The 25,383-nt window shown below is 32.7% G+C and overlaps 1 protein-coding gene across 1 annotated transcript in view; it reads left to right on the top strand.

Moving 5' to 3' along the window:
• vg (transcription factor vestigial) overlaps window positions 1–25,383 on the top strand; it is a 681,469-nt gene that overhangs the window by 490,124 nt on the left and 165,962 nt on the right. The gene's annotated exons all lie outside the window — the stretch shown is intronic.

Below are 25,383 nucleotides of genomic sequence, written 5' to 3' on the forward strand. Positions count from 1 at the left end.
ATGCTTGTGGCTTTAACACACTTGTGTAAATTATACGTTGCTTCTAGATTACGAAATCGTGATAATACTAAAACTGACGTAAGGAAATCGCTGTTAAATTTATTTTAAGTCTATTATTAATTGTAATTAAACGTCAGGTCTATAGACGGTCATGTTATATGGCGCTAACACATTAATATTAACTAAACAAGGTTGCTAGGCTACGATATCGTGATAATATAAAACTGACATAAGGAAATCGCTTGTTAAATTTTTAAAATTCTATTATTAATTGTAATTGAACTTTAGGTCTATAGACACTCATGTTATATGGCGCTAACACACTCATGTTAACTAAAAAAATGTTGCTAGGCTACGGAATCGTCATAATAATAAAAACTAACGTAAGGAAATCGCTTGTTAAATGTTTAAAATTCTATTATTAATTATAATTGAACTTTAGGTCTATAGGCACTCATGTTACATGGCGCTAACACACTCATATTAACTAAAAAATATTGTTAGGCTACGGAATCGTCATAATAATAAAAACTGATGTAAGGAAATCTCTTGTTAAATTTTTTAAATTCTATTAATAATTATAATTGAACTTTAGGTCTATAGACACTCATGTTACATGGCGCTAACACACTCATGTTAACTAAAAAATGTTACTAGGCTACGGAATCGTCATAATAATAAAAACTAAAGTAAGGAAATCGCTTGTTAAATGTTTAAAATTCTATTATTAATTGTAATTGAACTTTAGGTCTATAGACACTCATGTTACATGGCGCTAACACACTCATGTTAACTAAAAAATGTTGCTAGGCTACGGAATCGTCATAATAATAAAAACTAACGTAAGGAAATCGCTTGTTAAATGTTTAAAATTCTATTATTAATTGTAATTGAACTTTAGGTCTATAGACACTCATGTTACATGGCGCTAACACACTCATGTTAACTAAAAAATGTTGCTAGGCTACGGAATCGTCATAATAATAAAAACTAACGTAAGGAAATCGCTTGTTAATTTTTTTAAAATTCTATTATTAATTGTAATTGAACTTTAGGTCTATAGACACTCATGTTATACGGCGTTAACACACTCATGTTAACTAAAAAATGTTGCTAGGCTACGGAATCGTCATAATAATAAAAACTAACGTAAGGAAATCGCTTGTTAATTTTTTTTAAATTCTATTATTAATTGTAATTGAACTTTAGGTCTGTAGACATTCATGTTACATGGCGCTAACACACTCATGTTAACTAAAAAATGTTGCTAGGCTACGGAATCGTCATAATAATAAAAACTAACGTAAGGAAATCGCTTGTTAAATTTTTAAAATTCTATTATTAATTGCAATTGAACTTTAGGTCTATAGACACTCATGTTATATGGCGCTAACACACTCATGTTAACTAAAAAATGTTGCTAGGCTACGGAATCGTCATAATAATAAAAACTAACGTAAGGAAATCTCTTGTTAAATTTTTAAAATTCTATTATTAATTGTAATTGAACTTTAGGTCTATAGACACTCATGTTACATGGCGCTAACACACTCATGTTAACTAAAAAAGGTTGGTAGGCTACGGAATCGTCATAATAATAAAAACTAACGTAAGGAAATCGTTTGTTAAATTTTTTAAATTCTATTATTAATTGTAATTGAACTTTAGGTCTATAGACACTCATGTTATATGGCGCTAACACACTCATATTAACTAAAAAAAAAGGTTGGTAGGCTACGGAATCGTCATAATAATAAAAACTAACGTAAGGAAATCGCTTGTTAAATTTTTAAAATTCTATTATTAATTGTAATTGAACTTTAGTTCTATAGACACTCATGTTATATGGCGCTAACACACTCATATTAACTAAAAAAGGTTGGTAGGCTACGGAATCGTCATAATAATAAAAACTAACGTAAGGGAATCGCTTGTTAAATTTTTTAAATTCTATTATTAATTGTAATTGAACTTTAGGTCTATAGACACTCATGTTATATGGGCGCTAACACACTCATATTAACAAAAAAATGTTGCTAGGCTACGGAATCGTCATAATAATAAAAACTAACGTAAGGAAATCGCATTGTATTTGAACTTTAGATCTACTGACACTAATATTATATGGCGCTAACACACTCATATTAACTAATAAATGTTGCTAGGCTACGAAATCGTCTTAATAATAAAAAATAGCGTAAGTAAATCGCTTTTTAAATTTATTTTAATTCTATTATTAATTGTAATTGAACTTTAGGTCTATAGACACTCATGTTATATGGCGCAAACACACTCATGTTAACTAATAATGTTGCTAGTCTACGAAATCGTCATAATAATAAAAAATAACGTAAGGAAATCGCTTTTTAAATTTATTTTAAGTCTATTATTTATTGTAATTGAACTTTAGGTCTATAGACACTCATGTTATATGGCGCTAACACACTCATATTAACTAAAAAATGTTGCTAGGCTACGAAATCGTCATAATAATAAAAAATAACGTAAGGAAATCACTTTTTAAATTTATTTTAAGTCTATTATTTATTGTAATTGAACTTTAGGTCTATAGACACTCATGTTATATGGCGCTAACACACTTATATTGACAAAACAAGGTTGCTAGGCTACGAAATCGTGATAAAATCACAATCTAGTATATACAGTCACGAAGCTTAATACGTAGGGAATATGCAGCCATAGATAGTTGCTAACCACTAGAATCGCTACTATCGCCTCTTCACAGACAATGCGAAATAGTACCGGCACAGTCTATTGTTCCTAGCAACCTCACAACTCAAGGTTCGTGACTGTAAATACTAGACAGTGATAATACTAAAACTTACATAGGGAAACCGCTGCTAATTTAATTTTTGTGTTTTGGAAGTTATAACAATTGATAATTGAACCTTAGAGTCAGTCTTGCTGTGTGGCGTTAACACAATCTATGTTCAAGATAGGGGAGAGTCGGGTAGTATCGGATATCGGGTAGTATCGGACAATGCGTTTCTTTCATCTACCACCATATGGTAGTACCTGAATGACATGGTTACGTTTCTCTATGCGACATCACAGAAACGTAACCAAGTCAATCAGGTACTATCATCGTGTGGTAGATGAAAGAAACTCACTGCCCGATATTACCCGATGTCCGATACTACCCGACTCTCCCCTACGTGATTGCTAGGCTACGAAATTGTGTTAATAGTTAACTGACATAAGAAAATCGTTGTTAGGTTTTTTTATTAATTGCAATATTAGACGTTTAGAGTCAGTCTTGTAATGTGGCACTAACACACTCATGTTCAATAAACGTGGTTGCTAGGCTACGAAATCGTGCTAATACTTAGCTGGCATAAGAAAATCGTTAAGTTTTTCTTTTATTAATTGCAATAATTGAAGTTTAGAGTCAGTCTTGTTATGTGGCGCTAACACACTCATGTTCAATAAACGTGGTTGCTAGGCTACGAAATCGTGCTAATACTTAACTGGCATAAGAAAATCGTTGTTAAGTTTTTCTTTTATTAATTGCAATAATTGAAGTTTAGAGTCAGTCTTGTTATGTGGCGCTAACACACTCATGTTCAATAAACGTGGTTGCTAGACTACGAAATCGTGCTAATACTTAGCTGGCATAAGAAAATCGTTGTTAAGTTTTTCTTTTATTAATTGCAATAATTGAAGTTTAGAGTCAGTCTTGTAATGTGGCACTAACACACTCATGTTCAATAAACGTGGTTGCTAGGCTACGAAATCGTGCTAATACTTAGCTGGCATAAGAAAATCGTTTTTAAGTTTTTCTTTTATTAATTGCAATAATTGAAGTTTAGAGTCAGTCTTGTTATGTGGCGCTAACACACTCATGTTCAATAAAAGTGGTTGCTAGGCTACGAAATTGTGTTAATACTTAACTGACATAAGAAAATCGTTGTTAAGATTTTTTTATTAATTGCATTAATAGAAGTTTAGAGTCAGTCTTGTAATGTGGCGCTAACACACTCATGTTCAATAAAGGTGGTTGCTAGGATACGAAATCGTGCTAATAGCAATACTAAAACTGACGTGGCAGTTCATTTTATGTTGATTGTTAATTACAGCCGCTCGCCCGCGGTCTTGTATCGCTATTGTCCCCATGGACCGAGGCGCTCTTTTCCCACAGTTCCTTGCGCTGGAATGCTGTCATCTCAGTGCCTGACGGCCGTATCAGTAAGAGAACTACGTCAGTCTCTCGTAAAAAAGTCGTAGATCTGAAAGAAGAATGTAAATTTCAGCGGTATAAGTTTGTTTGGGCCACAAATAAAGTTTCCCGCACTGAATAGCAGAGCATTAAACCTCGCAGACGGCGGCCTCATCCTGCACCTCCGGCTCGAAATTCTCGCGATTTGCCTTCCATAAAACTCAACGTGGGACTGCGGCAGATGGTCCTTAGTGCACTTTTCCTCGCACATTCCGCCTTTCATACCAATTATATCCTAGAAAATGGCCAGCGTGGAGGATGTTACAGTTGGTAGTCAAATGTAATGTCGGTCGTTCTTTATTTAATCTGGCCCAAGTCTGTTAGGTGATAATGCACATCGGCGAATAGAAGAAATGAGTCCAGAGTTCAGTTCAGGGTGCTTGATACGGCGCTCCGTGCTCCTTCCCTCGCCCCCTGCTCCTCTTCCTCCTCATATTCATTTCTCCCTTCCTTCTCTTCCTTACTTCTTTCCTCCTCTCACTCGACTTCTTCATCCTCCATTTACTTTTTTATTTCTTTTATCATTGTTCTTCATTTCTTCCCATCTTCCTCTTTGCATTCTTACATCCTTCTCCTTCTACTTCTTGGCGTTCATCTTCTTCTCCTTCCTCTTCTGTGTTCTTTCTCCTATTTTCTCTTCTCATGCTTTTCTTCTTTCTTATCCCTCTTCTCTTCTCTTCTCTCTTCTTTCTTCTCTTGTTTCTCTTATCATTCATTTTCTTTTTCTTCTTTTCCTCCCCTTCTGTTCTTTCTTCCTTCTCTTTTCTCTTTTAATACCATTGTCCTTCCATTTACTTTCCTCTTCTTTGTTCTTTCTTGTATCTTTTTATCTTTTCGTTTCCTTTCTTCTTCTTCTTCTATTCTTCCTTCTTCCTACTCTTTTATCTTTCTATTCATTTCCTTGTTCTTTATCTTCTTTTTCTACTTCCAAAATTTTTTTTTTCATTTTTCCTATCTTCCTCCTTTCTCTTATCTTCTTCTCTTTTCACTCATTTCGCATTATTCATCTTAATTTTTTCTCTTCTCTTCTCTTCTCTTCTCTTCTCTTCTCTTCTCTTCTCTTCTCTTCTCTTCTCTTCTCTTCTCTTCTCTTCTCTTCTCTTCTCTTCTTCTCTTTTCAGTTATTTCGTCTTATTCGTATTCAGTTTTCTTTCCTTTTTCTCTTATCTTCTTTTGTTTTCCTTGATTTCGTCTTATTCATTTATTATTATTCTTATTCTTTTATTCCTTGATGTTGCCGTAGGCCTATTCCTATTTTTCTGTCTTCCTTCTTTCTCTATCTTCTTCTCTTTTCAGTTATTTCGTCTTATTCTTATTCATTTTTCTTTCCTTTTTCTCTTAATCTTTTTTTGTTTTCCTTGATTTCGTCTTATTCATGTATTATTATTCTTATTATTTTATTCCTTGATTTCGCCTTATTCCTATTTTTCTATCTTCCTTCTTTCTCTATCTTCTTCTCTTTTCACTCATTTCGTCTTATTCTTATTCAGTTTCCTTCCCTTTTCTCTTATCTTCTTTTATTTTCCTTGATTTCGTCTTATTCTTTTATTATTATTCTTATTCTTTTATTCGTCTTATTCTTTTATTCCTTGATTTCATCTTATTCTTCATTTTTCCTATCCTCCTTCTTTCTCTTGCCTTTCTTCATTATCTACTTCTTAAGGCTCATTCACAATGACAATTAAACATAACGTAAGCGTTAACTTAAGAATATAAACGTTACGGTAAAAATCAAGATCATTCACGATGGGAACATAGACATAACAGCAAACATAGTTGGTAACCATGGAAACATAACAACGACGCCATGTCCTTATATTCTGTCGTATACTTCAGCGCTCCACGATTTTGGTCTGTTTGCAAATCACGTAAGCATAAGCATGAAAGTTTGGAGTTTGCAAACTTTCATGTTAACGTCTTACGGTAATGTTTATGTCAATGCTTATGTGAATCATTGTGAATGATCCCATTTGGTAGCCTGGGCGCAAACTTCTGTATTTATGTTACGGTTATGTTTAATTTTCATTGTGAATGGGCCTTTACTCTTTTTATTTTTTCCACCTTTCTTCTTCTTTCTTTTTCCTCCTCTTCTATTCTTTCTCGTCACTCTCTTTCATCTTTTCAGTAATTCTGTTTTCATTTTTCTTCTTTTCATAACTTTTTTGTTCTTTTATTCATTTCTTTTATTTCCTTTCTTCCTCTTGTTATTCTTCCTTTTCTGTTCTCTTTTCTTTCTCAAATTTTCTTATTCTTCTTCTTTTTTCTCCCTTCTGGTGTTCCTTTTTTCTCCTCCTGGGCACTGGGCACTGTTTTTGCCCCTTTAGAACCTCGTGGTACCACCTCTTGTTGCTATAACAGCAGCCACCCTGTCAGGCATGCTCTCCACTAGTTTGTGTAGGATATCCACTGGAATGCGTCGCCATTCCTCTTGCAACATGGCACTCTGTTGGACAATGGAAGTTGGCCCCATGTTTCGGCGGCTACTATGCAGTGGTATGCAGACAATAATGTTCACCGGTTGGACTGGCCTGCACAGAGTCCTGATCTCAATCCCATTGAGCACCTATTGGACGAATTGAACCGGCGATTGAGGTCTCGGGAGATGCGGCCAACTTCCACTGTTCAACTGAGTGCCATGTTGCAAGAGGAATGGCGACGCATTCCAGTGGATATCCTACACAAACTAGTGGAGAGCATGCCTGACAGGGTGGCTGCTGTTATAGCAACAAGAGGTGGTACCACGAGGTTCTAAAGGGGGAAAAACAGTGCCCAATTACTTTCCTTCTTTTGTTCTCTTATCTCTTCTTCTTCTTCTGTTCTTCCTCTTTCCTCTTCTTTCTCTTTCCAATATTTTCCTCATACTCCTCTGCACTTCCTTTCTTTTTCCATTTTTTCCCTTCTTCCTCTTATACTTTCTTTCATCTTCTGTTTTAGTTTTTCTTATCTTCTGTATCTTTGCATTCTTTCTTCCTTCTTTTTCTCCACTTTTTCTGCGTTTCGATCTTATTTTTTGTCCCTTTTTTTTTCATTATTCACATCCTTCTCCTCTTCGCTTCTTCTATTCCTGTTCATTCTTGTCCTCATAAATCTTCTTTTCGTTATCCTTCTGTCACTATTTCTTACTCCTTCCTCCATTTCTTCTTTTCTCTGATTCCTTCACTTTTTCTTATCGCTTATAATAGGCCTCTTCTCTTCTCTTCTCTTCTCTTCTCTTCTCTTCTCTTCTCTTCTCTTCTCTTCTCTTCTCTGTTTTAGTTTTTCTCGTCTTCTATATCTTTGCATTCTTTCTTCCTTCTTTTTCTCCACATTTTTCTGCGTTTCGATTTTAATCTTTGTCCCTTTTTCTTTCATTGTTCATATCCTTCTCCTCTTCGCTTCTTCTATTTCTCTTGATTCTTGTCCTCATAAATCTTCTTTTCGTTATCCTTCTGTCACTATTTCTTACTCCTTCCTCCATTTCTTATTTTCTCTGATTCCTTCACTTTTTCTTATCGCTTATAATAGGCCTCTTCTCTTCTCTTCTCTTCTCTTCTCTTCTCTTCTCTTCTCTTCTCTTCTCTTCTCTTCTCTTCTCTTCTCTTCTCTTCTCTTCTCTTCTCTTCTCTTCCTCTATTATTTCTCCGCTCTGCAACACCTCTCTCTTGTCCTTCCTCTCCTCCTGTCCCACGAGGTGGCGCTGGCCGGCCCGGTCAGTGTTTGACCCGCTCTTTGTGCGTCGCCGCCCATTGTGATCTCCGCACGTGCACGCAACAATGCGAAGTGGTGCGTCATACACTCACAATGCATTGCCACCTAGCGAGCAGACGAGGAAACAGTCAGGGGTTCGTTTATCGTTGTTATTATTATTGTTATTACTCTTATATTAATGTCTCTTGAATTAGGCACAAAAGATTCATTACGCACACGACTTGACACACGGCCGGCTCTTTATCACGTTCATGGCAATGTATCACTGAGCACGGGCCTTCTTTTATTAGTGAAATATTATCATTACATGATGTTTAATATTACCGTTTCTCTATTAAAATACCTTAGTCTCCATGGTAACTTAGATGTTTACTTGGCGATCCGCAACGTCTGTTTTTCGTAAGGTGATATTGCACTATCAAAGTTCTTTGACAAACAATATGATAAAACATTTTATCAAAGGTCTGTGGTAGAAGGTAAGATTTTGAGTATATTACACTTACTTACTTACAAATGGCTTTTAAGGAACCCGCAGGTTCATTGCCGCCCTCACATAAGCCCGCCATCGGTTCCTATCCTGTGCAAGATTAATTCAATCTCTATCATCATATCCCATCTCCCTCAAATCTATTTTAATATTATCCTCCCACCTACGACTCGGCCTCCCTAAAGGTCTTATTCCCTCCGGCCTCCCAACTAACAGTCTATATGCATTTCTGGATTCGCCCATACGTGCTACATGCCCTGCCCATCTCAAAAGTCTAGATTTAATGTTCCTAATTATGTCAGGTGAAGAATACAATGCATGCAGTTCTGCGTTGTGTAACTTTCTCCATTCTCCTGTAACTTCATCCCTCTTACCCCCAAATATTTTCCTAAGAACCTTATTCTCAAACACCCTTAACCTATGTTCTTCTCCCAAAGTGAGAGTCCAAGTTTCACAACCATAAAGAACAACCGGTAATATAACTGTTTTATAAATTCTAACTTACAGATATTTGACAGCAGACTGGATGAGAAAAGCTTCTCAATCGAATAATAACAGGCATTTCCCATATTTATTCTGCGTTTAATTTCCTCCCGAGTATCATTTATATTTGTTGCTGTTGCTCCCAGGTATTTGAACTTCTCCACCTCTTCAAAAGATAAATTTCCAATTTTTATATTTCCATTTCGTACAATATTCTCGTCACGAGACATAATCATATACTTTGTCTTTTCGGGATTTACTTCCAAACCTATCTCTTTACTTGCTTCAAGTAAAATTCCACTATTTTCCCTAATCGTTTGTGGATTTTCTCCTAACATATTCACGTCATCCGCATAGACAAGCAGCTGATGTAACCCGTTCAATTCCAAACTCTTCCTGTTATTCTGGACTTTCCTAATGGCATACTCTAGAGCAAAGTTAAAAAGTAAAGGTGATAGTACATCTCCTTGCTTTAGCCCACAGTGAATTGGAAACGCATCTGACAGAAACTGACTTATACGAACTCTGCTGTATGTTTCACTGAGACACAATTTAATTAATCGAACTAGTTTCTTGGGAATACCAAATTCAATAAAAATATCATATAAAACGTCTATCTTAATCGCGTCATATGCCTTTTTTAAATCTATGAATAACTGATGCACTGTACTCTTATACTCCAATTTTTTCTCCAGTATCAGTCGAATACAAAATATCTGGTCAATAGTTGATCTATTACGCCTTAAACCACACGGATGATTCTCAATAATTTCATCTACATAAGGAGTACTAGTGAGATTACTGCTGATAAAATATTTTGTATAGTATAATGTACTCAAAATCTTACCTTTCATCACAGATCTTTGATAAAACGGTTTATCATATTCTTTGTCAAAAAACGTTGATAGTGTAATACCAGCTTAACGGATTTCCGTTGCATATTTTAAAGATTTGCCCTTTGGTTGTCACATAAGATTTTGTGTGCGAGATCGTGCGTATTTGCTTGTTTTCCGCACAGAACCAACACGCGGTAAGTGTGAAATACCACATTCAGTATTCCCAACATAACACACATAACAATTTCCCTCTTCTTACCGCTTAAGCGCGACATTCATTTTACTGCTTTAGGCTTTTAATATATTATTTTTAGAGACGTTTAACATAGTAATAATTATAAATTGCAAATTTACCAGTGCAATTTCGCCTAAATTGCAATGTTAATTATTGTTTTTAAATATTTGCAAAAATTAAGTAAACTCTACTACTCCACGAAACTCACTGCATTCCTCACTCACATTAAGGAAGCCGTGAAAAAATCAACAAGATTCCAGATGCCGATGTTATTACTGCAATATGTTATATAAATAATATTGTTAAAATATTAAAATGAAAAATAAATCATTACATAACCTTACCGTTTGTTTTAAGTTCGCATTTATAGACTGGGGGAAAAAAGACAGACGTATATCACGGCCTGCTGGAGTATAGTAAACACAGAAAACATTTTATAGTAACAATGTTGAAGAAAGATATCTTGGTTTTCCTAAGTTGCCGTCATTAAACAGAAACCAAGATGGAGATTTCATTGCAACTAATTAGAAATTCGTCTTTCAGGTATGTTTGTTTTCATGTTCTCGGAAATTAGAAAAGCTCAACTGCGTTTCGCTTTTTCAATCTTTTCTTCGAACATGAAAACGTCAACATACCGCTCTTGTAACGCATATTACTATTATATGATATAATATACTCAAAATCTTACCTTTTATCACACATCTTTGATAAAATGGTTTATCATATTCTTTGTCAAAGAACCAGCTTAACGGATTTCCGTTGCATATTTTAAAGATTTACCCTTTGGTTGTCTCATAAGATTTTTACAGCAGTAATAATAATAATATGAATAATAATAATAATAATAATAATAATAATAATAATAATAATAATAATAATGAGTGGCCGTAGCTCAGGCGGAAAGCCACACACCTCGCCTCTGACCACGGGCACGTATCGGCTTCACACCGCATTAATAAAACAGAGACCGATTTCAGATAAACTGCGGAGAATTTCTGTGATTAGCGCAGGTTGGCATGCCATCTGAATCCAATACGCGGCGCTGCCATCTCGCAGTACGAATTCATATTGTCGTTTTCCCACTTTCATTTCTTTTTTTCACTCTTTTCTATCTTTCTTTTCCATTCCTGTATGTCACTTTGATCTTTATTTCATCAGCCTTTCCTTATAGTCTTCACTATGGCATGCAGACATGAGAAGGGAGAAACCATCAGCTATCTAGTCACAAATATCCTATTAGTTAAAAATAAACTTCGCTGCATTTGTTTTAAATAAATATAATTGATTTTAATCTATTATATTTTTAAATACAGCTTTCTAATTATATAGTGAATAATTTAGTTCGATTAATTAAACTGTGTCTAAGTGAAACGTACAGCAGAGTTCGTATAGGTCAGTTTCTGTCAGATGCGTTTCCAATTCACTGTGGGCTAAAGCAAGGAGATGCACTATCACCTTTACTTTTTAACTTTGCTCTAGAATATGCCATTAGGAAAGTCCAGGATAACAGAGAGGGTTTGGAATTCAACGGGTTACATCAGCTGCTTGTCTATGCGGATGACGTGAATATGTTAGGAGAAAATCCACAAACGATTAGGGAAAACACGGGAATTTTACTTGTAGCAAGTAAAGAGATAGGTTTGGAAGTAAATCCCGAAAAGACAAATTATATGATTATGTCTCGTGACGAGAATATTGTACGAAATGGAAATATAAAAATTTGAAATTTATCTTTTGAAGAGGTGGAGAAGTTCAAATATCTGGGAGCAACAGTAACAAATATAAATGATACTCGGGAGGAAATTAAACGCAGAATAAATATGGGAAATGCCTGTTATTATTCGGTTGAGAAGCTTTTATCATCCAGTCTGCTGTCAAAAAATCTGAAAGTTAGAATTTATAAAACAGTTATATTACCGGTTGTTCTGTATGGTTGTGAAACTTGGACTCTCACTTTGAGAGAGGAAAATAGGTTAAGGGTGTTTGAGAATAAGGTGCTTAGGAAAATATTTGGGGCAAAGAGGGATAAAGTTACAGGAGAATGGAGAAAGTTACACAACGCAGAACTACACGCATTGTATTCTTCACCTGACATAATTAGGAACATTAAATCCAGACGTTTGAGATGGGCAGAGCATGTAGCACGTATGGGCGAATCCAGAAATGCATATAGAGTGTTAGTTGGGAGGCCGGAGGGAAAAAGACCTTTATGGAGCCCGAGACGTAGATGGGAAGATAATATTAAAATGGATTTGAGGGAAGTGGGATATGATGATTGAGAATGGATTAATCTTGCGCAGGATAGGGACCAATAGCGGGCCTATGTGAGGGCGGCAATGAACCTCCGGGTTCCTTAAAAGCCAGTAAGTAAGTATAATGAATAATTAATATCAGACATGAAATTTTAGTACTTTCAAATAGCATTAAATTTAACTACATATTACTAATTCATATTTAGTTTCAACAGTATATAAAGTTTTCTGTGCGTAAGGATATATTTAGTCCTAACTTATGATGTATTTGTGTCCAGTCCTCGATTCACTCATGAACTCCTGTAATGACCTAAAGTCTATATCCATCTGAAGGAACTACACTTTCCAATGATGAAAGAACCATCCAAATCGATTAAATAGTTTCCTGAAATTGCCTCATACAGACACACAAACACTCTCTCTTTGTAATATTGTTTAGTGTATTATAAACACATAATGAATATCATCCGTATAAAAAGAGTTGTTAAATGAATATTAATCCGATTGTTTCCAAGGCCACTTTGAATAAATGCAGAGTCATTTGTTTTATCTTTATTACTCGTATATTAAACTGATGCTGCAATGACATAAAAGCATTGTTGTTTTGAAACTCGTGTGTCTTGTTAAATATCAGTCTTATCAAAATATTGCATTGAATATAACTTACCGGAAATCGTTTTTAAAGAAACCTTGTTTTTTTAGTAGGTTATTTTACGACGCTTTATCAACATCTAGGTTATTTAGCGTCCGAATGAGATGAAGGTGATAATGCTGGTAAAAATGACTCCGGGGTCCAACACCGAAAGTTACCCACCATTTGCTCATATTGGGTTGAGGGAACCCTTGAAAAAACCTCAACCAGGTAAATTTCCCCAACCGGGAATTTTACCCGGGCCACCTGGTTTCGCGGCCAGACGCGCTAGCCGTTACTCCACAGGTGTGGATAAACTTTTGTTATGTAACGTTTTGCATGAAAATCAATAATAAGCGAGATATTTCGATTTATTTAATTCAGGCCCCTTTAAATAAAGTATTTTGAATGCCATATAGCCTAAAATCTAAGTTAGAACGAACTTAATTTATATTCCAGTTTCCATAGAAATCGGTTCAACCTTTATTGCGTGAAAAGATAACAAACATACAGACAGACATAATCTACAAACAAAAATTTCAGAAATGCAATTTTTGGTCTCAGGATGGTTAATTATACATGTTAACACCAATTATTTTTAGAAAAGTGAAAATTACCAGAAAAAGTACGATTACAGATTCAAAGTATTATTAGAATAGATTAGTAAAAATTGAACTAGATCATGGAAGAACAACATAAGCTTTCGAAATACCTATAGGAAGAGCTCAGGCAAGTTATGTTCTCTCTGCAGCATTATTTATTTATTTATTTATTTATTTACTTATTTACTTATTTATTTACTTATTTACTTACTTATTTACTTATTTATTTATTTATTTGTTTATTTATTTATTCTGCTGTAGTTAAGGTCTTCTCTTCCACACCGCCAGAAATACAACTACAATAATAATAATAATAATAATAATAATAATAATAATAATAATAATAATAATAATAATACAAAAATAATTATTACACATAAATACAATTACAATTAATTACAATAATGACGATGAATGGATAAATAATGGATGACTTTCAAATACATAACTAAGAATACTGTGAGACAATGATAATTGAGTATAATAACTAAAAGAATACATAAATGATAAATCGCTGCCAAGAGCAAACTAAGTCTATACATTGAAGGGATGGAATTCGCAGCCATGCATGTTGGCATTTTTAATGCATCTGGAGACTGGTGAAAGAAATTTCGAATTTCTAATATAGAAAAGTTTGTAATAATAATAATAATAATAATAATAATAATAATAACATTATAAACACACTAAAACCACGCGAAAATACAGGATATAGAAAAGTTTGTAATAATAATAATAATAATAATAATAATAATAATAATAATATTATAAACACACTAAAACCACGCGAAAATACAGGATATAGAAAAGTTTGTAATAATAATAATAATAATAATAATAATAATAATAATAATAATAATAATAATAATAATAACATTATAAACACACTAAAACCACGCGAAAATACAGGATATAGAAAAGTTTGTAATAATAATAATAATAATAATAATAATAATAATAATATTATAAACACACTAAAACCACGCGAAAATACAGGATATAGAAAAGTTTGTAATAATAATAATAATAATAATAATAATAATAATAATAATAATAATAATAATAATAATAATAATAACATTATAAACACACTAAAACCACGCGAAAATACAGGATATAGAAAAGTTTGTAATAATAATAATAATAATAATAATAATAATATTATAAACACACTAAAACCACGCGAAAATACAGGATATAGAAAAGTTTGTAATAATAATAATAATAATAATAATAATAATAATAATAATAATAATAACATTATAAACACACTAAAACCACGCGAAAATACAGGATATAGAAAAGTTTGTAATAATAATAATAATAATAATAATAATAATAATAATAATAATAATAATAATAATAATATTATAAACACACTAAAACCACGCGAAAATACAGGATATAGAAAAGTTTGTAATAATAATAATAATAATAATAATAATAATAATAATAATAATAATAATAATAATAATAATAATAATATTATAAACACACTAAAACCACGCGAAAATACAGGATATAGAAAAGTTTGTAATAATAATAATAATAATAATAATAATAATAATAACATTATAAACACACTAAAACCACGCGAAAATACAGGATATAGAAAAGTTTGTAATAATAATAATAATAATAATAATAATAATAATAATAATAATAATAATAATAATAATATTATAAACACACTAAAACCACGCGAAAATACAGGATATAGAAAAGTTTGTAATAATAATAATAATAATAATAATAATAATAATAATAATAACATTATAAACACACTAAAACCACGCGAAAATACAGGATATAGAAAAGTTTGTAATAATAATAATAATAATAATAATAATAATAATAATAATAATAATAATAATAATAATAATAACATTATAAACACACTAAAACCACGCGAAAATACAGGATATAGAAAAGTTTGTAATAATAATAATAATAATAATAATAATAATAATAATAATAATAATAATATTATAAACACACTAAAACCACGCGAAAATACAGGATATAGAAAAGTTTGTAATAATAATAATAATAATAATAATAATAATAATAATAATAATAATAATAATAATAATAATATAAACACACTAAAACCACGCGAAAATACAGGATATAGAAAAGTTTGTAATAATAATAATAATAATAATAATAATAATAATAATAATAACATTATAAACACACTAAAACCACGCGAAAATACAGGATATAGAAAAGTTTGTAATAATAATAATAATAATAATAATAATAATAATAATAATAATATTATAAACACACTAAAACCACGCGAAAATACAGGATATAGAAAAGTTTGTAATAATAATAATAATAATAATAATAATAATAATAATAATAATAACATTATAAACACACTAAAACCACGCGAAAATACAGGATATAGAAAAGTTTGTAATAATAATAATAATAATAATAATAATAATAATAATAATAATAATAATAATAATAACATTATAAACACACTAAAACCACGCGAAAATACAGGATATAGAAAAGTTTGTAATAATAATAATAATAATAATAATAATAATAATAATAATAACATTATAAACACACTAAAACCACGCGAAAATACAGGATATAGAAAAGTTTGTAACAATAATAATAATAATAATAATAACATTATAAACACACTAAAACCACGCGAAAATACAGGATATAGAAAAGTTTGTAATAATAATAATAATAATAATAATAATAATAATAATAATAATAATAATAATAATAACATTATAAACACACTAAAACCACGCGAAAATACAGGATATAGAAAAGTTTGTAATAATAATAATAATAATAATAATAACATTATAAACACACTAAAACCACGCGAAAATACAGGATATAGAAAAGTTTGTAATAATAATAATAATAATAATAATAATAACATTATAAACACACTAAAACCACGCGAAAATACAGGATATAGAAAAGTTTGTAATAATAATAATAATAATAATAATAATAACATTATAAACACACTAAAACCACGCGAAAATACAGGATATAGAAAAGTTTGTAATAATAATAATAATAATAATAATAATAATAATAATAATAATAACATTATAAACACACTAAAACCACGCGAAAATACAGGATATAGAAAAGTTTGTAATAATAATAATAATAATAATAATAATAATAATAATAACATTATAAACACACTAAAACCACGCGAAAATACAGGATATAGAAAAGTTTGTAATAATAATAATAATAATAATAATAATAATAATAATAATAATAATAATAATAATAACATTATAAACACACTAAAACCACGCGAAAATACAGGATGGGCCAGGAGAACCTGACGATTTAACATACAAGATAGAAATTAAAATGTTAATGCTGTTATATAATATTAGGTTATTGAATGCCATTTGGGAACGTGACCTCATTTTCTAAATAGCACACCTCTTAAATGGCCCATACCACTTAAGATAAATTACTGTAGTCTCTCACTCAGATTCTGTATCGCTGATTGCATCATGTTTTTTTGGTATGGCTGTGATTTCCTCCTATATAGCCTCCTTGAATCCATTAATGTCCCTTGGTTTCCTAATGTACACTTTAGACTTGAGGTAACCCCAAAGAAAGTAGTTACATATTGGTAAATCGGGAGAACGTGCGGGCCACGGAATGTCTCCTCGTCTGGAAATCACATGGTTTGTAAACATTTCTTTAACCATTGTAATGCACACGTTGACAGTATGAGCTATATATTTCTTTATTGGGTTATTTTACGACGCTGTATCAACATCTAGGTTATTTAGCGTCTGAATGATATGAAGGTGATAATGCCGGTGAAATGAGTCCGGGGTCCACCACCGAAAGTTACCCAGCATTTGCTCGTATTGGGCTGAGGGAAAACCTCGGAAAAAATCTTAACCAGATAACTTGCACCGACCGGGGTTCGAACCCGGGCCACCTGGTTTCGCAGCCAGACGCGCTGACCGTTACTCCACAGGTGTGGACGAGCTGTAGATCCATCTTGTTGAAACCAGATACCGTTGAGATCGATTCCACGATAATGTAGCTCTGGAGTAAGGAAGACCTCTGACATCTCTATATCGATCAGAAGTCATAGTCGGAACCAATGACAAACTCATCACAGCGACAAAATCAACAAATAACACCTCACCACTTGGCCTAACAGCGAGATAATTATGACAGTATATTTATTACGTCATTGATTGCGATACATTTAGTCCCCCTACTCCACTTCGCCTCCAACTTGCTATCTCTCCGGTTCCCAACAATAATAGATCTCGCAAGGTTTTGTGTCATTTAATGACAGCGTCTATTAAGAAAGCAGATGACGTCCGAGATTTTCAGACACAAACCCGGGTACAGAGGGCGACTCCGACAGCGGGACAGCACAGAGTTGGACGTCAGAGGCCCGCGATCCGAAGATGACGCGGCACTTTGCAATTGACACGTTGAATGGCCGTGATTTGTCGCGACGGGGGTCGTTAAACGAGATAATTGATCCATTACAGGCCCGCGCCTTTGTGGGCATGATGCGCCTCGGTGACCACACCGTGGTCCGCGGTCCGGAGTGGGACAGAACTTTCTATTTCCTATTTGACTGATATTTGATACATCATTTCGGTTGCCAAACATCACTGAATACTGCAGTCATATACAGGGCTTTCATTTCAAAAGTTCTCACTATAAATCATTATTTGAATTACATTTAATTTAAACAAAAAAATGCCGATTTAGTATAGATATTGAGGGGTAAGTTTAAAACCAGTGTTAATTGAAGGGCTCAGAGCCAAAGGCGACTAACCCACAATTACAAAATGAGTAAATAAGGGTTGAATTTAAGAGGATCCTGACAAAAAATGATTTGTTTCACAATTTATTTTAATTGGACTACATTGAATAAATACAAAAATATAGCATGAATCTATAACAAAAATGTATAGTTTTGGAAAAAGGCTTAATAATGAACAATATAAAATTGTGAGTTGGTCGCCTTTGGCTCTGAGCCCTTCAATTACATTTTAGGTTCCACCTCTTCCCGGCCACTCCTTTCAAAATTTCAAATAGCATCTCTCTATATGTTGATACTTAAATTTGAAAGAGTATTCATTTGTTTATACATCTCATCCATTTGTTCTCGCATCTTTTGTCTTCTATCGTCGCCTGGCAACCTGAATTGTTTTTATTGTTGATTGGAGCTGAAGAGAATAAAACTACGAAGACTATTCTAGATTACATATTATTTCAGTTAGTAACACAATGGTAGGCTATATATTATGAAATAAGTTATACGTTATGCCATCAGTCAATTTTTAGAGAACGAACGAAGCGTGTTTCGTAATTTTGGCAAATGCAATAACTTTATAACATTATAAACGTGTTTCATACTTATTTTTGTACCACAGCATTATAAAACAATTAATAAAGAAATAACAAATTTGTAATGATGGGTAATTTGATATCACGGTCTATGAAGAAAAGGGTTGCTATGACAACATTGATGTATTAAATATTATAGCATGGCAAATCGTTTCATAATGTTAACTTTATGGCACAAGTAATGACGTTTTAGTTGTCATGGTAATATTTTACGGCTCTGATACAATAATGTGGCATATTATGCACGATTTTCGCTAAAGATGAAAACAGTTTATAACGTTGCAATACACAAAAGTTAAGGAATATTATAGTTATGTATAACAAACTTATGGCCAGTTTGTCCAAGAAATGTTTAATTTGGCATAACTAGTGTTAAATTAACAGTCTATTTTTAACGTTTTGTTCATGTATTTTCCATTTCTTCAATATCATTTTGTTTAAAACAACCAACACTTAACTATAACATTCGTTAACACTATTTTAACCACTCAATAGCAGTTGATAATGATTTTGCACATGTAAGGCAATTTTTTATTGGCTGATATTGTTCTTTAAATTCTGTATTGTAGAGTAAGTCATGAAACATGTATAAAATCATAACCTGGTACAGTAGACCATGATCGATAAAGAAGAAGACAAATGAAAGTTGTAGGTGACTGCTGTTGAATAATAATATTATTACAAAGTAAGGTTATAGTACTAATGCTAATAGGTGACTTCTCAAAGAAGCGACTTTTGCTGAAAACTTTTTAATATAATACTCATGTGTATTTTGAATTATCATAGAATCAAGAGTAAATAGTAGATGCTGAATTGGAGTAAGTGGTCTATATCTGTTTGTAGGATTTCAATTCTGGTTTAAATTTCTTGTAAATTTTGAGGCCTATTCGATTTCAAAATCTATATTTTCACAAATTGAGTATCATGCATAGTATATAAATCATCATTCCTAGTTACTTTGCCACGATGAGATCCCACATTTTCTAAATATTCAATATGTAATAGCATCAAAATAAGCAGCCAATATGATAATCAGTTCACTTTTGAAAATTATCTTCCCTATATTAGCTTTCCAAAGTGTCTTTTAAATGTTATCAGTCAACACAAAACATTTCTTAAAGGGAGACATAAAATATTATTTTCACAACTTCTGTTTGAACAGCTGTGGTGTCATCTGTCATTTTTAACTATCTGTCAAATGAGTTAACTGCCTAAAATCCTACATTTAAAGTTAACAAACACTTAACAATCTGTTAAGCCAAACTAGTGTTGAAGACATGAAAAAACTATATTTAACAAACTGTTTGGAGTTTAACATTTGTTAAATATTTTAACAATACTTGGACAAACAGGCCGTGAGTCTTTAAAAATTTAAAACAGGATTGAGGGTAATAAACGGTGAAGTTTGGATTTACGTTATTTATGTATGGTTTTGATACTATGGCAATGCTATATAGAGGAGTTCCAAAATAGACTGTGTTATTGTCTATTGTCAACAATGGAGGACAATATTACTACATTTAATTTAGTAAATTTAATTAATTATATTTAAGAAATTACCCAAAATAAACCGTGTTTTCATTTTACTACTAACTGACAATAACACTCCAGGTCGCCAGGCGACGATAGAAAACAAAAGAAATAAAAATAAAGGAATGAGATTTATAGAAAATTGAATATTCTCTAGGGATACCTTTCGAAATTTCAAAGAGGTGTGGAAGATGAGCGAGTGAAACCTTAAATACAACTAACACTGGTTTTGAACTTCCACTTCAATATCTAAATTGACGTGTTATTTTTTAATTAAATGTAATTCAAATAAATACTGTAGATGTTTACACTGGGAAGTTTTTAAATGAAAGCCCGGTATAAATTTGCGATCTAAAACATGTTAAGGCTAGGCAGGCCTATTTAATAAGTTATCCCCATTTTTCTCTACCTTTCCAGGCATCTTCTTCTAGTCTTCTTTTTCTTATGTGTAGGGCCCGGATAGTTATGTACTATAAATCAGTAAAATATGTACATATATATGTATTAAAAATCTTAAAATGTGTAATAAAACCATTAAAATACTAAGAAATATGTAACATCATAACATCAGAATTTCCCTACATTTTCATTAAATATTTAACTTGAAATTAAAAACAAATTAAAAACTGAGACCACACAACATAAAGTTATTGTTCAATCTACACACGCCGGCTAACTGCGAGTAAGTGACGCTTCACTCGATGACATGGCATGGCTTGGACACGCAGTGGCAAGGTGCGCATCACGTGACCTACGGACGGGCAGTGAGATTCAAGACAGAAATCCTTTTTGACAGTCTCGCACAAGGCCATACACTTCTAGGATATACAGGCATGTTATAAAATGAATAAAATTGCAACTAAGCATGGAAATATAAAAAAAAATATGTAAAAATATGTGCTTAAGAGTAAAATATGTGAGAATATATACTTAAGATCAACTTTACGATTTTAGGCTCTAATTGGCATGATCTCCCAACATATCACAAATCTCCTCTCTTAATGTTCATAGAAAAAACATGTAATTATATAATTATCCGGGCCTTGCTTAAGTGACCAAATTCCATGCTGTGATGTTGTTTAGGTCTTCCACGTTTTTGTCGTGAAAGGTCTGTGTTCGACCTACACTTTTGCCACATCACCTATACACAGGCTCATCAATAATGTCCAAAACTTGTCTGTCAGGCGAGAGTGGCCGCTCACTATATCTGTCACCAGATTTATAACACTGCTGCTTAGTAATGACTTTAACCTGTGACGCTCAGTTGGAATACACAAACACTCTTATGTAAGCTGATATCTGTCTCTCCCTGTATCATGCTGACACAGTCGAGACAGCCTGCATAGCGCAAAAGAATGGGATCCGGATTCCGACGTGCCTGTTAAGTGCCGACAGTTCAGTCGTCCGAGACGCGGTGCGGCGGGGGGGGGGGTGCGTCGCGACGCCTGACTCCTATAATTACAGCTCTTGTGTTCGATGCCCATGTGTCTGCCCTAATAGGACAGCTAGTCTGGAGGCTTCGTGCGAGAGTGGCGTATAGACGCGGCCTGGCTTCGAGTCCCGACCGGGGTCGAAAGCATGACAATGAAAGTACTCGTGGAATACCTCCTCCGATCCAGCTTTTTCGTTGAAACTGTCTAGATCTCCGGGGCGACAACTGCGTTGAGATCTGGAGTAGTGTTCCTAGTGATCTGCAAGCGGTATTTTGTTTCGGCGTGCAGTGAAAGTCACTTGTAGCACTTATGCACGTGGACGCGTGTGTAATGGACTGCAATGCACACAACAAGCTGAAGCGTAAATTGCAAGGCAGGACTGCCAAGAGAGGGGCACAACAGGGCCCGTATGTAGTCAGGTGAAGAGGAGAGAGAACAGGAGATATGGCGGAGGGAGACAGAAAGTGAAAGTATATAGAGAAAGAGAGAAATGTATGACGCAAACGATGAAATTAAAAAAAGGCCAAAAACAAAGAAAATTAGATACAATCAAGGATGAAGAAGGGAGGAGAGAAATTACTATAGAACAGAAGAAAAGAGAATTATCAATGGCGGAATAATAATAATAATAATAATAATAATAATAATAATAATAATAATAATAAGAAGAAGAAGAAGAAGTCATCAACAAAATATTCAATTATGGTAACATTACTAAACATAACTTGTGTTAGGAATTAGGAAAAGAAAGATATAATTATGTTTATGATGCAAATTCTTCATAAAAATGATACATTATTATTATTCTGATTCGGCAAAACTGGAAAATATTCAAAGGAAATTTATTTCATTATGTTCGTACAGATTTCTGCCTAATAACTCTGGGTATAACTATGATAAAAATGCGAGCTCTTTAAATGTCGAAGCCTGTATGCCAGACTTCATGATCTCGATTACTTATTCTTATGTAAGGTCCTTAAAGGTGACATTAATCTTTCTTAAACAGTGTCAGCCTTCGTATTCCTATGAAGGACATGAGACATCACAAACTCTTCTATATTAGAAATTCTAAATCTTCCTCGCCGGTCTCCAGATGTATTAAAAATGCTAACTTACATGTAGGCGATTTCGATGCATTCAATGTATAGAAGTATTAGTATATGGCAATGTCTTTGCTAATATTATTTGCATAATCCTTAAACACAAATTGGTAGTAAGAATCAACTCCTTTCCCTAACAGTTTATAGTTTTAATTCTTGTAAATTAATTATTGTAATCTATGTTCTTTATTTTGTTGTTATCTCTATTATGTAATGTGTACCATAGTTGTTCATTTTAATGCATTAATTGTATCACTGTGCTAGACTTTTATTGGCCAATAGCTGTTGTCCAACACATGAATATCAATAAATAAATAATAATAATAATAATAATAATAATAATAATAATAATTATTATTATTATTATTATTATTATTATTATTATTATTATTATTATTATATTAAGAGAATAGAGACGAAATGAAGGAACAAAGAAAGTAAGGAAGGAATGTAAAGAATTAAATAAAGAAAAGTAGGATCGCGAGCAAATACATAAAGAATGAAATAAAGAAAAGTAGGATCGCGAGCAAATACATAAAGAATGAAATAAAGAAAAGTGGGATCGCGAGCAAATACATAAAGAATTAAATAAAGAAAAGTGTGATCGCGAGCAAATACATAAAGAATGAAATAAAGAAAAGTGTGATCGCGAGCAAATACATAAAGAATGAAATAAGGAAAAGTTGGATCGCGAGCAAATACATAAAGAATGAAATAAGGAAAAGTTGGATCGCGAGCAAATACATAAAGAATGAAATAAGGAAAAGTTGGATCGCGAGCAAATATATAAAGAATTAAATAAAGAAATGTTGGATCGCGAGCAAATATATAAAGAATTAAATAAAGAAAAGTAGGATCGCGAGCAAATACATAAAGAATGAAATAAAGAAAAGTTGCATAGCGAGCAAATATATAAAGAATGAAATAAAGAAAAGTGGGATCGCGAGCAAATACATAAAGAATGAAATAAAGAAAAGTTGGATAGCGAGCAAATATATAAAGAATGAAATAAAGAAAAGTGGGATCGCGAGCAAATACATAAAGAATGAAATAAAGAAAAGTGGGATCGCGAGCAAATACATAAAGAATGAAATAAAGAAAAGTGGGATCGCGAGCAAATACATAAAGAATGAAATAAAGAAAAGTGGGATCGCGAGCAAATACATAAAGAATGAAATAAAGAAAAGTGGGATCGCGAGCAAATACATAAAGAATTAAATAAAGAAAAGTGGGATCGCGAGCAAATACATAAAGAATGAAATAAAGAAAAGTTGGATAGCGAGCAAAGACATAAAGAATTAAATAAAGAAAAGTGGGATCGCGAGCAAATATATAAAGAATGAAATAAAGAAAAGTTGGATCGCGAGCAAATATATAAAGAATGAAATAAAGAAAAGTTGGATCGCGAGCAAATACATAAAGAATGAAATAAAGAAAAGTTGGATAGCGAGCAAAGACATAAAGAATTAAATAAAGAAAAGTGGGATCGCGAGCAAATATATAAAGAATGAAATAAAGAAAAGTTGGATCGCGAGCAAATATATAAAGAATGAAATAAAGAAAAGTTGGATCGCGAGCAAATACATAAAGAATGAAATAAAGAAAAGTTGGATAGCGAGCAAAGACATAAAGAATTAAATAAAGAAAAGTGGGATCGCGAGCAAATACATAAAGAATGACATAAGGAAAAGTTGGATCGCGAGCAAATATATAAAGAATGAAATAAAGAAAAGTTGGATCGCGAGCAAATATATAAAGAATGAAATAAAGAAAAGTGGGATCGCGAGCAAATATATAAAGAATGAAATGAAGAAAAGTTGGATCGCGAGCAAGGGACACAAAGAATGACATAAATAAAGAAAAAGGAAAACAAGCAAAAGTCATAGAAAATGAAATAAAAGAAGAAGAAAAGAAAGCAGGGACTTAAAGAATGATACATAAAAAGGCAAGAATACAGAGAATTGATTAAGGAATTGAAGAAAGGAAGCAAGCAAGGGGCATAAGAAGTCAAATAAAGGGAGGAAGAAAGAAAGAAAGTGTGAAAATATACAGAAAAAAATCAAGCCGAAGATTTTTAAAGTCAAAGAATTTAAGGATTAAACAGTGTAAAGAATGAAACAGGTGCAAAGACAAACATAATAAGAATTAAGAAAGGAAAGAATGAAAGAGTAAATGATGAAATCAAAACAAAGCAGACAGGATCTAGCATGTGTCATGAATCTGCCGCTTTGATCTCAGATTTCACGCTGCATTAACGCCTCGCTAGTTAGTGACACACCTGGCACGAAGTATCTTGGCACCGCTCTCAAACGTAGCAGGAGGACCGGTCCTGGGTTCAGACATCCGTGTGTGTGCGAGTTTCACATACTGCATTTCAAAAGCCTTCCAACATGCTGGATGTCTTATCACCTCATAATAGTGAGCATGCGTGTGTTGGTGAACATGCTCTGTATTTCTTGTTCTA

Source organism: Periplaneta americana, chromosome 7, assembly GCF_040183065.1.
Source record: "Periplaneta americana isolate PAMFEO1 chromosome 7, P.americana_PAMFEO1_priV1, whole genome shotgun sequence".
In the NCBI taxonomy this organism is placed as follows: domain Eukaryota; kingdom Metazoa; phylum Arthropoda; class Insecta; order Blattodea; family Blattidae; genus Periplaneta; species Periplaneta americana.